Genomic DNA, 12,165 nt, shown 5'->3' with positions numbered 1-12,165 from the left:
GTGGCCCTGGCTGGAGGGGCAGCCCCGCTAGGCGGCCAGGCTCGCTCAGATCGCCTCTCTAATCCCCTTCTGTTCGCTGATGGAGACTATTTGCTTTCGCATTAGATAATAGCCTTGGAGAAAACAGTTATTTTTTCCCCCCTTTGTTTTTCTACTTCTCCCCTACACTACCGCGAAGAGGGGCCTCTTGCTAGCTGACGTTTTTTTGTTGGATGTGTTCCCCTCCCCCACACGTGAATATCAATACTTCAGAAGGGGGGCGTCCCCAGAGGACAAGATAGGGTGAAAGAATTCCAGATATTTCCAGAGTAAATAATCTCAGAGTGAACCGGACTGATAATTTGTTTAGACAGAGTAAAAAAAAAAAGAAAAGTACTTAAATGATAATGAAAATATTAACATGTAAGTCAACTATGATCAGATCACGGCTTGCAATGAGGAAAATGGCATCTTTGAAAATGATGGAATGGTGCCATTGCTACAAACGTTATTATATTTGGTACAACAATTTGAAACCCTGCTCTAAACCCTGTTTTTTTTTTCCCAACTGGCCTCAACCAGTGCAAAATATCCTGTGTACATGTTTCCAAATCTCCTCTTTACAAAGGAAAAAATACTTAAGGCAGAGGCAGAGTTGGCCTGATACAGTGGGAACCGATGAGCCGGTCCTGGATTTTAATTTTAAAAATGGCTCTTCAGATATTTCATATCCCTTCCCCCATCCTTTTAACCCCAGCTGGAGCTTCCAATTCTGAAGTCTTCTCATACTCCACTAATTTTTAGCAATTCATTTCCAGAAAATACTCATTGTACATTCTTCCCTCTCCTTGGGACATTTGACTAATGAATTATAATGGATTGGATTAATGAATTGTAATGTTAAGTCTTGGTATTTGATATTATGATGCAGTTCATTTGAATCTCAAATCTTATCGAGTTGTACATTCTGTAGCAGTTTCTGCATGTACAGCTCATTTTTTTTCTATCCTTGCAAATCTTAGTATTAATAATCTTCAAACATAAAATTGTATGTACACTACTGTAACTCCATTGTGTAGGAAATTGTGTCAAAGCACCTTATTATTTTTTTTTTAGAGAAAAATATTTTTATATTTTATTATCCTGTTACTTATACTATTTTCTCTGCCCCCCAAATTGAAAACCAATAATTTGGGTTCTGGAACTACACACTTATCCTTACTTAAAATTAATAAACTGATACCTGAATCAGGAATGATTCTTTTGAAATAGTGTTACTTCTAAAATCATTTTAAAATGTAGAATTAAAGTAAGTCAACAAATTTTAGGATGTAATAAACAGGGGGAGAAACAAAATATACATATCCTGCCACATTTTTCTTGTAAATTGCACCCATGTAATTATATTAGAAACATTAAACTTCAAAATCAATGTTACGTAACTTGGGGGAAATCAAAACAGTTTAGCACTTTCAGGCTATTTTCACAACAACAAGGCATGTATTTTCTAAGATTCTACAAATCTTCCCTTTTGCCAGTCATACTTTTGGAAAAAATAATATTCATTGTTCTAGTTATACTTTCTTTTTTAAAAATATGGTAATGTTTTCTACTCAATTTGGCTTTACATCAGTAGAATATGTCACTAAATCTGAGACTTTTTTTAAAAATTGATTTTATTTGGGAGAAAGAGGGAGAGAGAGGGAGAGAGAGATCAGTTTGTTGTTCCACTTATTTATGCATTCATTGGTTGACTCTTGTATGTGCCCAGACTGGGAATCAAACCCACAACGTTGCCTTCTCAGGATGACATACTGACCAACTGAGCTACTGGGCAGGGCTCAGATTTTAATTTTTTTGTTTCAATAACAGCAGTTAAAGAACTTGACTCCGCTTATTTCCACTTCCTTCAAAGGCCTGTGTTCCACAAAACATAGAATGTAGTTTTCCGTAGGGGTTTTTTTCTTGTATTATGTTCTAACTTCTTTATACAAATAATAACCATGTATATGGACCAACTGAAGCATGAGGTGAATCTTGAACTGCAAAGTCTAGGAAAATAAAACATTAAATGAAAAGGGAGGAGCTCATTGATATGTGTTGTGGGAGGGTGTGAATTACCTGAAAACAGCACAAGTCCACGAAATATTTGGATATCCTAGCCTTAGGGTGGGAAATACACACCACATAACATTCATAACACAATAAACTATTAATAGGTACTTTTTATAAAACTAATCTTAAGGGGACAGGGGTCAGTATTAAATTATTTTACCTGCCACTCACAAGAGAGATCAGGTTTCCGTAGTTTCAAGACTACTTAGTTTGCTGAGCCAAAAAAGGTAATAATAATCTTAAAAATAAATTGTAAAAAGGGGAGGTTGTTTAGAAAAAAATAGGCACCTATTCACCCTATTGAAACCATTAAATTGAAAAATAAAGTAATACAATGTTAAACTGTTATAAACCCTTACCAGCAATTTTCTTTTCCTCGCAAGTTAGAAGACTTTTTTTTTTTCCACATCATTAAATTTTTCATTATTGTGAAGGTACTAGGGTCTTTCAACTTACAGGTTTACTTTTTCAGTAATATTGCCTAAGAATGGTTTGTTTTTTCCCCTTAAACCAATCCTTTAAAAAAGCAGAGATCATTCAATACAAATTTTAGATGAGTGTTTATTACCTCTTTGGAGAAGTTTGCCCTCTCACCAAAAGGAATCCCTATCCAAATATTAATAGGTACTTAAAGAATGGCAAACAATAATTTTGTTTTCATAAATTTAGAACTTCCCCACTATTTGCAATTTCTCTCCCCTTTGCTGGGCAATTTTTTGTAGTTTACTTTTGGAGCTTTGCAAGAACAAGTTTTACTCCAGATCTTTGCAATTTTGTTATTTAACTTGCTTAAGGATTCAGACTACAAGTAAAAGAATAAATTACAGAGATCTTTTCATTTTATTCTATAGTAGAAAAAAATAGGCACCTACTCACCCTAATGAAACCATTAAATTGAAAAATAAAGTAATATAATGTTAACCTGTAACAAACCCTTACCAGCAATTTTCACATATAGTTAGCACACACTCAAGGTATGGTATAATGCATTATCTCTTAGAGACTTTTAAAATAAGATAATGAACAGATTTTAAATGAAAAAATGTATGTTAAACTAAAAATGGCTCTCGCTATCTGTGCCAATAATTTGATCAGATTGGTCTGATTTAGCTTCAAGCCTGCAGACAATGAGTTTAATTTTCATTTATGACTCTAGGTGTTCAGATAATCATGTGTGTTTTCCTGTAGTACTTTAAATCCAGTCTGCATCCAAAAAGCTAAAGTCGCAGAATTTCAGTTACTTATTTAATTTGCAAAAGGAATTGTTAAAGTTTGGAATGTTTTACAAAATAATTCATAGTAATGTTTCTTCAAATGAAGAGTTTTACTTCTTAAGTATTTAAATATTTTTATTTGTCAGACGTTAACACATTAAACTGCAGGAATGTGTTTATTGAAAATAGGAAACACACACATGATTGCATGTCATACATATAAAAGTGTTTTTATATGCACAACTCTCTGTAACCTACAAATTATCTCCTGTGATGATTTATAGCTAATCCATGAAAAATAATGATGCCAAATAAAAATATTATTCATGTTTCTAATTTAAATTGGCTATTTCCCACCTCTATTTTTGAAAGTTGATCATTTAAATACTATAAATCAGAATAAAATCATATAACACCGTTCCCTCACTGAAATTCTGTATTTTTATTTTCTATTGAATGTGCCCAGAGGCTATTTTTCCTTTTACACTGTATTTTTTAAAATATATTTTTATTGATTTTTTTCAGAGAGGAAGGGAGAGGAAGAGCAAGATGGAAACATCAATGATGAGAGGGAATCATTGACTGGCTGCCTCCTGCACATCCCCCACTGGGGATCGAGCCTGCAACCTGGGCATGCGCCCTGACCAGGAATTGAGCCGTGACCTCCTGGCTCAGAGGTCGATGCTCAACTACTGAGCCACGCCGGCTGGGCTACACTGTATTTTTTTATTGGTGGTTATTCTGCCTATACAATTCTCAATTAGGTGCATATTAGTGTGGTGCAAGTGTACAAAGATGGAGTCTTGGTTTTGTTCACTGAACAGTGCTAGGCTCATATTACTGGTATGTGCTCAATATTTGTTGAACGATGAGTAAAAAAGATTAGGATGCTACACGAGTTACATATTTTCTCTTATCTACATAAGTCAAAATACCACCAACTTCTTTTTTACTGAATTATTAAGAAACCTATGATTTTAACACTACCAGTTTTTTAAATGAAACAAATGTGGGCAACCAAAGAAAAGTTTCTTCTGTGTTGCTTTATATGTGCAGTTCAATGCTTCTTGAAATAATGGTTAATTTGATGTGAAAAAAATATACATTCTTATGTGGTTTTGTTTTAACTATTTATGAGATTATTTTAGATTCTATGATAGACTATACTGTTTCTGAAATTTCCGTTTATTTAATAAGCTAAATTTTTTTCTTAAAAAATACTATGGAATGAAACTTAAGCCTAGGGGGATCTTAGAGATAAGTAATTCTTTCCTTCTAATCATCTATAGTAGTTGAACTGTGTATTCTTCAGTACACTCATCAATATGCAGTATAAATTCATAAGCTGTTTCATTTGGAGCATGTTCTTATTATTTCCATTCATTATTATCTCATCGATGGTTTCTATAATCCATATTGTTTAAGGGTGATTATACTCCCCTCGTAATCACTTTTATTTGGAAATTCATGCCTTCGTTATGCAGAATAAATGTATCCATGTTCACACTGAACCCACCCTTTAAAAGATGCATATGTTCCAGTATTTTAATCATTTCATTGTCTTTAATCCTTTAAAAATATCAATTTACTCTATGGAACCTCTAGTCTGATGAATCCCATATTAACTCATAAGACTTTCCATGTGGGACTCATTACATCACTGGAGTGCATCTACCCCTCAGGGGAAAACAACAAAACAAAACAAAAACACAGCAGCCACCTGGCTCATGGCCTAGCTGTGGAAGAGAAAAAATTGGGGGGCAACAAATCTGTAGCCAATCTAGACTGCGCATAACCATACTTGGCATCGAGCTGCTTTGCACAGTTTTGTACAGTTCCGACTTTCTTCTCCGTAAGCCTGGCCGCCAACTGAGAGACCCTGGTGTCTCCGTGGAAGACACTAACGGTGCCCCCATTGCCTGAGACTAAGGGGACTCTCCTTCCTAACTCCCCCCCACCCCCCCAGGTCATCTCAGGAGGATGTTTCTTCGAGGACATCCTTTGACCAACGTACCCTTAACTCAGGCCCCTATAAAGCACAGGACCTGTTATGGGGACCACCCAAATTGCCTGCATGGGTTGCAGTTTGGTCCAATCTCCTGAGTTGGGAAAAAATTCTACAAGACAGGAAATTTTGATTGGTCACGTTTTCTAGGAAAAATAATCACCTGTAGACTGACGTGTGTCCTCCATGCTCACATTTTTATTTTTATGTAAATGTTCCCTAATGTTTTTACAACAAAGATGTGTACCTCCATCTAGTTTTTTACAATTTTAATAGATCTCATAGAAGTGAGACGTGTGTCCTCAATGCTCATATTTTCCTAATTCAGAAGAACAAATAGATTTTCCTTTAGAGCAATGCATGTCAAGCATTAACGTGCGTGCTAAGCATCCGGAGATTGTGTTAAGTTACAGAATCTGGGTCAGTGGGTCTGGGCTGGGGCCTGAGATGCTGCATTTCGAACAAGCGACTAGATAATGCCCGTGATGCTGGCCCACGTGCTCAGAAACAAGGTTTTAGGTGATTGGAAGCATGGAGAACGCCATCCCTTACCATCATCCTTCCCAGAGCATTATTTTCACCGTTTGCACAAGAGCCAATGGCATGTACGTGCCCAGAAAATACACAGAACATCATATGGGGCTGTGGGGACCCTGATCAGAGTCGCCAGATGATCAAGGCCAAGGTGCCATATGCATGCGTGCAGGTGAGGACGCAGCAGTGCTATTAGGTGAAAGGCCTCTTTGCCCCACGCAGATGTGAAGGCAATGACTCAGGAGTGGCAGTACAGGTACTGCGCAAGCGCACCCTTATGTAAGCTGTTTATGTTAATGTAGCACGAGCATCACTAATTGGCACCAAGCCTGTTCTGTTTGAGTGTGTGTGGAAGTTGCTACTGACCAGCGGCTGCGCGGCTGCTTTTGTGGGGCTACTTGGAAGAACTGCTTTGTCTGATGGCTCCTGTAGTGACAATGGCCCCTTGGATTACAATAAAGTCTCTCCTATATGTGCCTACGATTCCTCGTGTCTTCATCTAATGCCCGGTGTCAGCTGTGCTCCCACAGGGGCTCTGAATCTAGAGCAGAAGAAAAGCACACTCAGATATGGATAGGTTCCTAACATCCCCACTAGCTGTTCAGGCGCCTGCAATCAACAACGAAGCCCGTTATCAGAGAGTATTAAAATAACCAGTCACAAAACTGCTTATCTCATCAGGAGTGGAAGATCTTTAAAAGTTGAGCCCTGGGTGGGTGATTATTACAGGAGGGTTAAGTCACAACTCTCCCCGAAGGGATCAGTGAGAGCCATCCCTGCCTGGGACTCTATTTGTCTCCTGCAATGTGTCACTGAGAAAAGCTACCGTAAACTAATTAATGCAAGGTGTGATAGGCAGCAGGTAATGGCACCAGGTGCATGACCAGTGGGGGCAGACCAAACCTGGGGTCAGCAACGTCGGTACTTGGGTTCTGGCTAGGAAAGAATTCAGAGCCAAGACCCAACTGTAAGAGCACATTGACTTGGTAAATGACAGAGGTAGAAAAAGTAATTCCTAGAAGAAATGGGCTTAGGAAACGAGTTATGGAGGTAAAGGAAGGGCCCTTGGAGCTTGAGAATGAGGAAGCTAATGGTAATCTGCCCAAGGGAGAAGGAGAGGGAGAAGGAAAGGCGGGAGTCCTCCTGGGAGGGAGAGCGCACCGGGTCCTCCGTCCTAAGGGTTTTAAGGGCAGAGATTTCCAGGGAGGCACCAGGGGAAGATCTCAATAGAATATTCAGCAGCTTTCCAGGTGTGTCCTCTCAGGGTGGTGCTCGCCACGGATTGCTCAGCCAGCACCGGGGCAGGGGTCATTCTTCAAGGCAGCTGGTCCTGAGGTCAGCTGTGGCTGGTTTGTTGCTTACCTGGGCCTGGGGCTGAAATACAACTGGAGGCCTGGATGTGATCTCTAGGGAGGAAAGGTCAGGGGGTCCAAACCTCAGGACCAGCGACCTGCCAGGGGAGGAAACCTCAGCCTGGGGCGGCAAGTCTCATCCTACAATTGATTGTCCATTGCTGGGCACCTGGGGCTTTCCATCCTGGTGACCTTCTGGACCTGGCCCATCCTCCTTGCTCTGCTCACGTCTGTTTAACTGTCTACAGCACTATGATAACTTCCTGTGAATAACCACACACACACACACACACACACACACACACACACACACTCCCTTGCAGTGGTGAGTGTAGGATCCTGAATCTGGGACATCGCATCATGGACTCTGTGGCACATGGCAGGGCTGGGCCCTGGCTTCCTCAGCTCACCCACTTTGGAAATTACTTGACTTCCCCCTTTGACATGTTCTGACAATTATGCCATAGTGTGCTGGTTTATCCGAAAGGTATAGCGCCTTTAAAATTTAATGACAGCTAACGATGACGAAGAGAGAAATACATATATTTTTCCTAAAAGCAATCATGTCGGTATTTTTATTTTTCTATGCATTCTGTTTGGGTCTCGTAGAAGAGATTGGAACCTTGAGGGAAGGCTAGGCCAGATTGATTTCTTATAATTGGGTTTGGGTCTTTGGAGTGGAAAGCCTTGCAATTGAAAAACAACAAAAAACCAACAAGTTCATGTCATTTGACAGTGGTTCTAACACATACTCTCTTCCTATCAGTAATTGGGTATGTTTTTGTGCTACAGGCCTCTTTTGTTTTCAACTCATTGGGGACTGTAATGGCAAACAATTTATGTTCAGTTTACCAGAATGCCGCTTCTTCCCATTTAAAAACACAACAACAATCACAACAATAACAAAACACACGGTGATCATCGGGAACTCTTAATAATAATTGCTTGCTGCAATCTAAACGAATCCATACTTTTTCCACCTCTCGCTACTGTTTCTAATACTGGAGGAGGTTTTATATTTTTTCTAAACAATAGATTTTAATTAAGAAGATTTATTAAAGACAGTTTTCATTCCCGTGATTACATTTCCAGTTCCAGAGACATCTGCATTTCAAAACGCACCACATATTTTCATAAATATTCCACAATTCCCTCGGAGCTTTTTGGTATTTCAATTTCCTCCAACCTCTTCTTAACATCCTCACATGCATTTGCGTGTTCCACGTGTTCGTGCCCAGTCAGTATAAAACATGTCTTCACACAGGTATTGTGTTAGAAAGCAGATTCAAAGCATTCCCCTTCTCCGTGATTTAAGATTTTCAAAAAGGAACAAAGACTAACTAAGCTCAGTAACATGTGTCTAACAAAAGAGTTAGATTCCTTACAGAAGTACTTAGGGTGGCGGGGTAAACAACGAAGCTGAGTTTGCTTTGAGGTTTAAATCATTGTTATTTTAATAGAGTGGGAAATTCATTTAGATAGCGAAATCTGATAGTTACCCAATGAAAGCTCTTTTTGTCTATGCTAATATAGTTTTAAATTTTTAGTTTTTGAAACGCACTTTTGCCAGAAAATTATTTGAAGATAGAAGCCGTTTTAGCGGCTATCTTTAGATGCCCCTCATGAGTGGCAGTAAATTGTCCATTGGACCTTGTGTTTTACCTAAAATTGTAAGCCAGCGTATTAAGCTTGATCCGAAACGTGCAAAGAACAGAAATACTCTTGGTTATTTCCTTTACCTCGTGTGGGTTCATTGTAAGGATATGAGGGGACATGCAGAAGGCAGGGACCTGCCAGGGTACATACAAGCCTTATGGCAGCGGTTCTCAACCTGTGGATCGCGACCCCTTTGGCTGTCGAACGACCCTTTCACAGGAGTCGCCTAAGACTATCCTGCATATCAGATATTTACATGACAATTCATAACAATAGCAACATTACAGTTAGGAAGTAGCAACGAAAATAATTTTATGGTTGGGTCACAACATGAGGAACTGTATTTAAAGGGCCAGAAGGTTGAGAGCCACTGCCTTACCTGCTAGACTACACCTGTAGTGACCCGATTATCTTTTTTGTGCTTCCTCGGCAGCCACCCCTAACGTCCCATTGGCTCCCTGCCTGAACGTGCTGGCCTTATCATGACCCTGTGCTCTCCATCCCTAAGCAACTGCTCCTTTCACTACCAGCTAATTGCTTGGTCCTCTCTACTTCTCATCGATACTGTTAGAATGAACTATTTATTAGTAATAGGAACGGAGCAAAGGGAAGGCCAGATATTATAGGCATGTCATTAGGCAGCTTCACCAGGAAGCTACAACTTTCACTCCCTAGGGGTCCGACAGAGAGGAAATAGGTGCATGGCCAGTAAAGTTGGGGGGGACTTTCGGAGGTGCTTGCTGTCAATCACACCTGGGGACAGAGACGGCTGGCCAGAAAGGGCGGGGCCACTGCAAGGGCTCAGCATTTGGCTATTTAATCCCCTGAACAAAGGAGTTCACTCTCTTCGCTCCTGTGCTCTCACTGCTCTCGGGCTTCTTGGGACTGGTGTGATTCTGGGTTTGTGGGGCTCCCCTTGCTTTTGGCAACATGGCCCATGGCCATGCAGACCCCACACACAATGGACTGGCCTGAGGCTGACACGGACCGGCTCCAACGGTGGATATTGGCTTTGCTTCTCGCTTTACTAAAACCCAGTTACATTTCTTCTGTGACTGGACTAAGAGAAATGGGGCTTTGGAAACCCAGGAATGGAATTCCAAGAAATAATGCTTTCTACCATATCTCACCCTCCCGTGGGGGCTTATTCCAGCGGTACCCCAAGAACTCCACTTCCATCCAGAACAATAGATTCTGCTCATTCATTCTGTGATTTCTAATAACTCATGGCTTCTGCTTAATCTCATGTCTTTCAAATCCTGGTCTCCTGTGAACTAACATACTCTTCTAAAATGGAGAGACAGAGAGGCTGATGGGATCAGTCAGCCACCAACTAGACTTGGGAACCAGGTCACCTTGCTGGCTGGAGGCTGGCTCAGGATCCCATCCCTGGGGCAGTCTTCTGTGGTCAGGGTGGCAAGGTCATGTGCACAACTTTCCTCAAAAGGACGACCTTCTTCACAGTGTCCCAGACTCCTCTCTAAAACACCAAAATAGCATGAAGGTGCTTTGGAAAAAATGGGATTGTGTTTTGTTGTTGTGTTTGTTTTTTTTAAAAATATATATTTTATTGATTTTTTACAGAGAGGAATGGAGAGGGATAGAGAGTTAGAAACATCCGATCAGCTGCCTCCTGCACACCCCGCACTAGGGATGTGCCTGCAACCAAGGTACATGCCCTTGACTGGAATTGAACCTGGGACCCTTCAGTCCGCAGGCCAACGCTCTATCCACTGAGCCAAACCGGTAGGGGGTGTTGTTTTAAATTATATGTGAGTGTTTATTCCAATACTGCTGGCAGTATAGGAGGACAGCAGGTCATCCCCAAACATGGGCTCTGCAGCCCAAAATAAGCCAGCCGTTTATATAGGGTAGGACAAAGACTACACGGGGAAATAGGGATTACAGGAATGGGGAAGTAGGCAATTCTGGCTGGGGTGGGACTCCATTGTTTGGGCAACAAGGTTGTTAATCTTTCCATGATAATAGACAGTACTTGAATGAGAATGGACCACATTCCTAGGTTGACTACAGGTCCAAGGTTAACTCCCAGTTCCTCGGGGCATACAACTCAGGTTGGAATGTCCTTTCTTTAACCAGAACGGAGGCAATCACGGCTAACTGAGCATGATTAATATTTCCCATAACTAGTCCCCAATATTCTTTTTGCCCTTAACATCTCCCCAGAAAATAGGATTGTTTTAAGCTGACTAGATATTTGCCTGGTCTGAGAAAGGGGAAACAAATAAGTTAACGTTGGCATTTAATGATGAAACGAATGCTGTAGGAATTCTGAATATACCTGAAAGCTTTTTCGGTTTCTATCCTGGGGTTCACTGTGACCTCTGTAAAGACAGCACAGTATTGAGCAAGCTCTCGGGCTTTGCAATCTCAGAGACCTGGAACTGAATTGCTTTTCTGCCACTTGTAAGGGAGGTGGCCTTCAATGACTTCACTTTCTTTACGTTTCCATATCCTCAACTGGAGGTGTTTACCTCTCAGGGTATCCACCGAGCACTCATTCCATGTTTCCCCAGAGTACACGCGCCCGGCCAGTGTGGCTCAATGGATGAGCATCGACCTATGTACCAGGAGGTCACGGTTCGATTCTGGTTCAGGGCACATGCCCAGGTTGCGGGATCTATCCCCAGTGTGGGGCGGGCCTATTGATGATTCTCTCTCATCATTGATGTTTCTATCTCTCTCTCCTTCTCCCTTCCTCTCTGAAATCAATAAAAGTATATTAAAACAAACAAACAAAAACCCAAAGTAAATGTGAGCTAGTATCCAGGCTTGGTGTGAAGGGTGGTGGATTTTTAGAATTTGCTGCTGCTTCTTTGGGAAGTGAAACCTAAATACTTTGTACTTCCTTGCTCAGTAGGGACGACAAGAAATACAGCACTCTTTTTATTTGTCATCACTCCCCTTCCAACATCTTCATGACTTGACCTGTCTCTGCTTATATTAAAATCTGGTTCTTTTCTATATTTTAGCCACAGCTCTGATATTATTATTGTTGTTGGCTTTAAAATGGGAACTAGAAAAGGCATAAGTGTTGTAGAAAAATTACACATAGTTTATATGGCACATTTTAGTTACAATTTTCACTTTGTAAGCCATTTACTCCAAAACATAATGGCATATACAATATACATATCTTTGTGCTAACCGTTGGAGAAATAGTACTACTAACTGGCCACTTTAGGAAGTGAAATTGAGAGCTATATAATAGATTTATGGACACTTGGAATATAACAGTTTATATATATACTAGTAGCCCGATGCACGAAATTCGTGAGGGGGGGGGGTG

This window comes from Myotis davidii, unplaced genomic scaffold (genome assembly GCF_000327345.1).
Source record: "Myotis davidii unplaced genomic scaffold, ASM32734v1 scaffold317, whole genome shotgun sequence".
Taxonomy (NCBI): Eukaryota; Metazoa; Chordata; class Mammalia; order Chiroptera; family Vespertilionidae; genus Myotis; species Myotis davidii.
Note: the sequence above shows the minus strand (reverse complement) of the source record.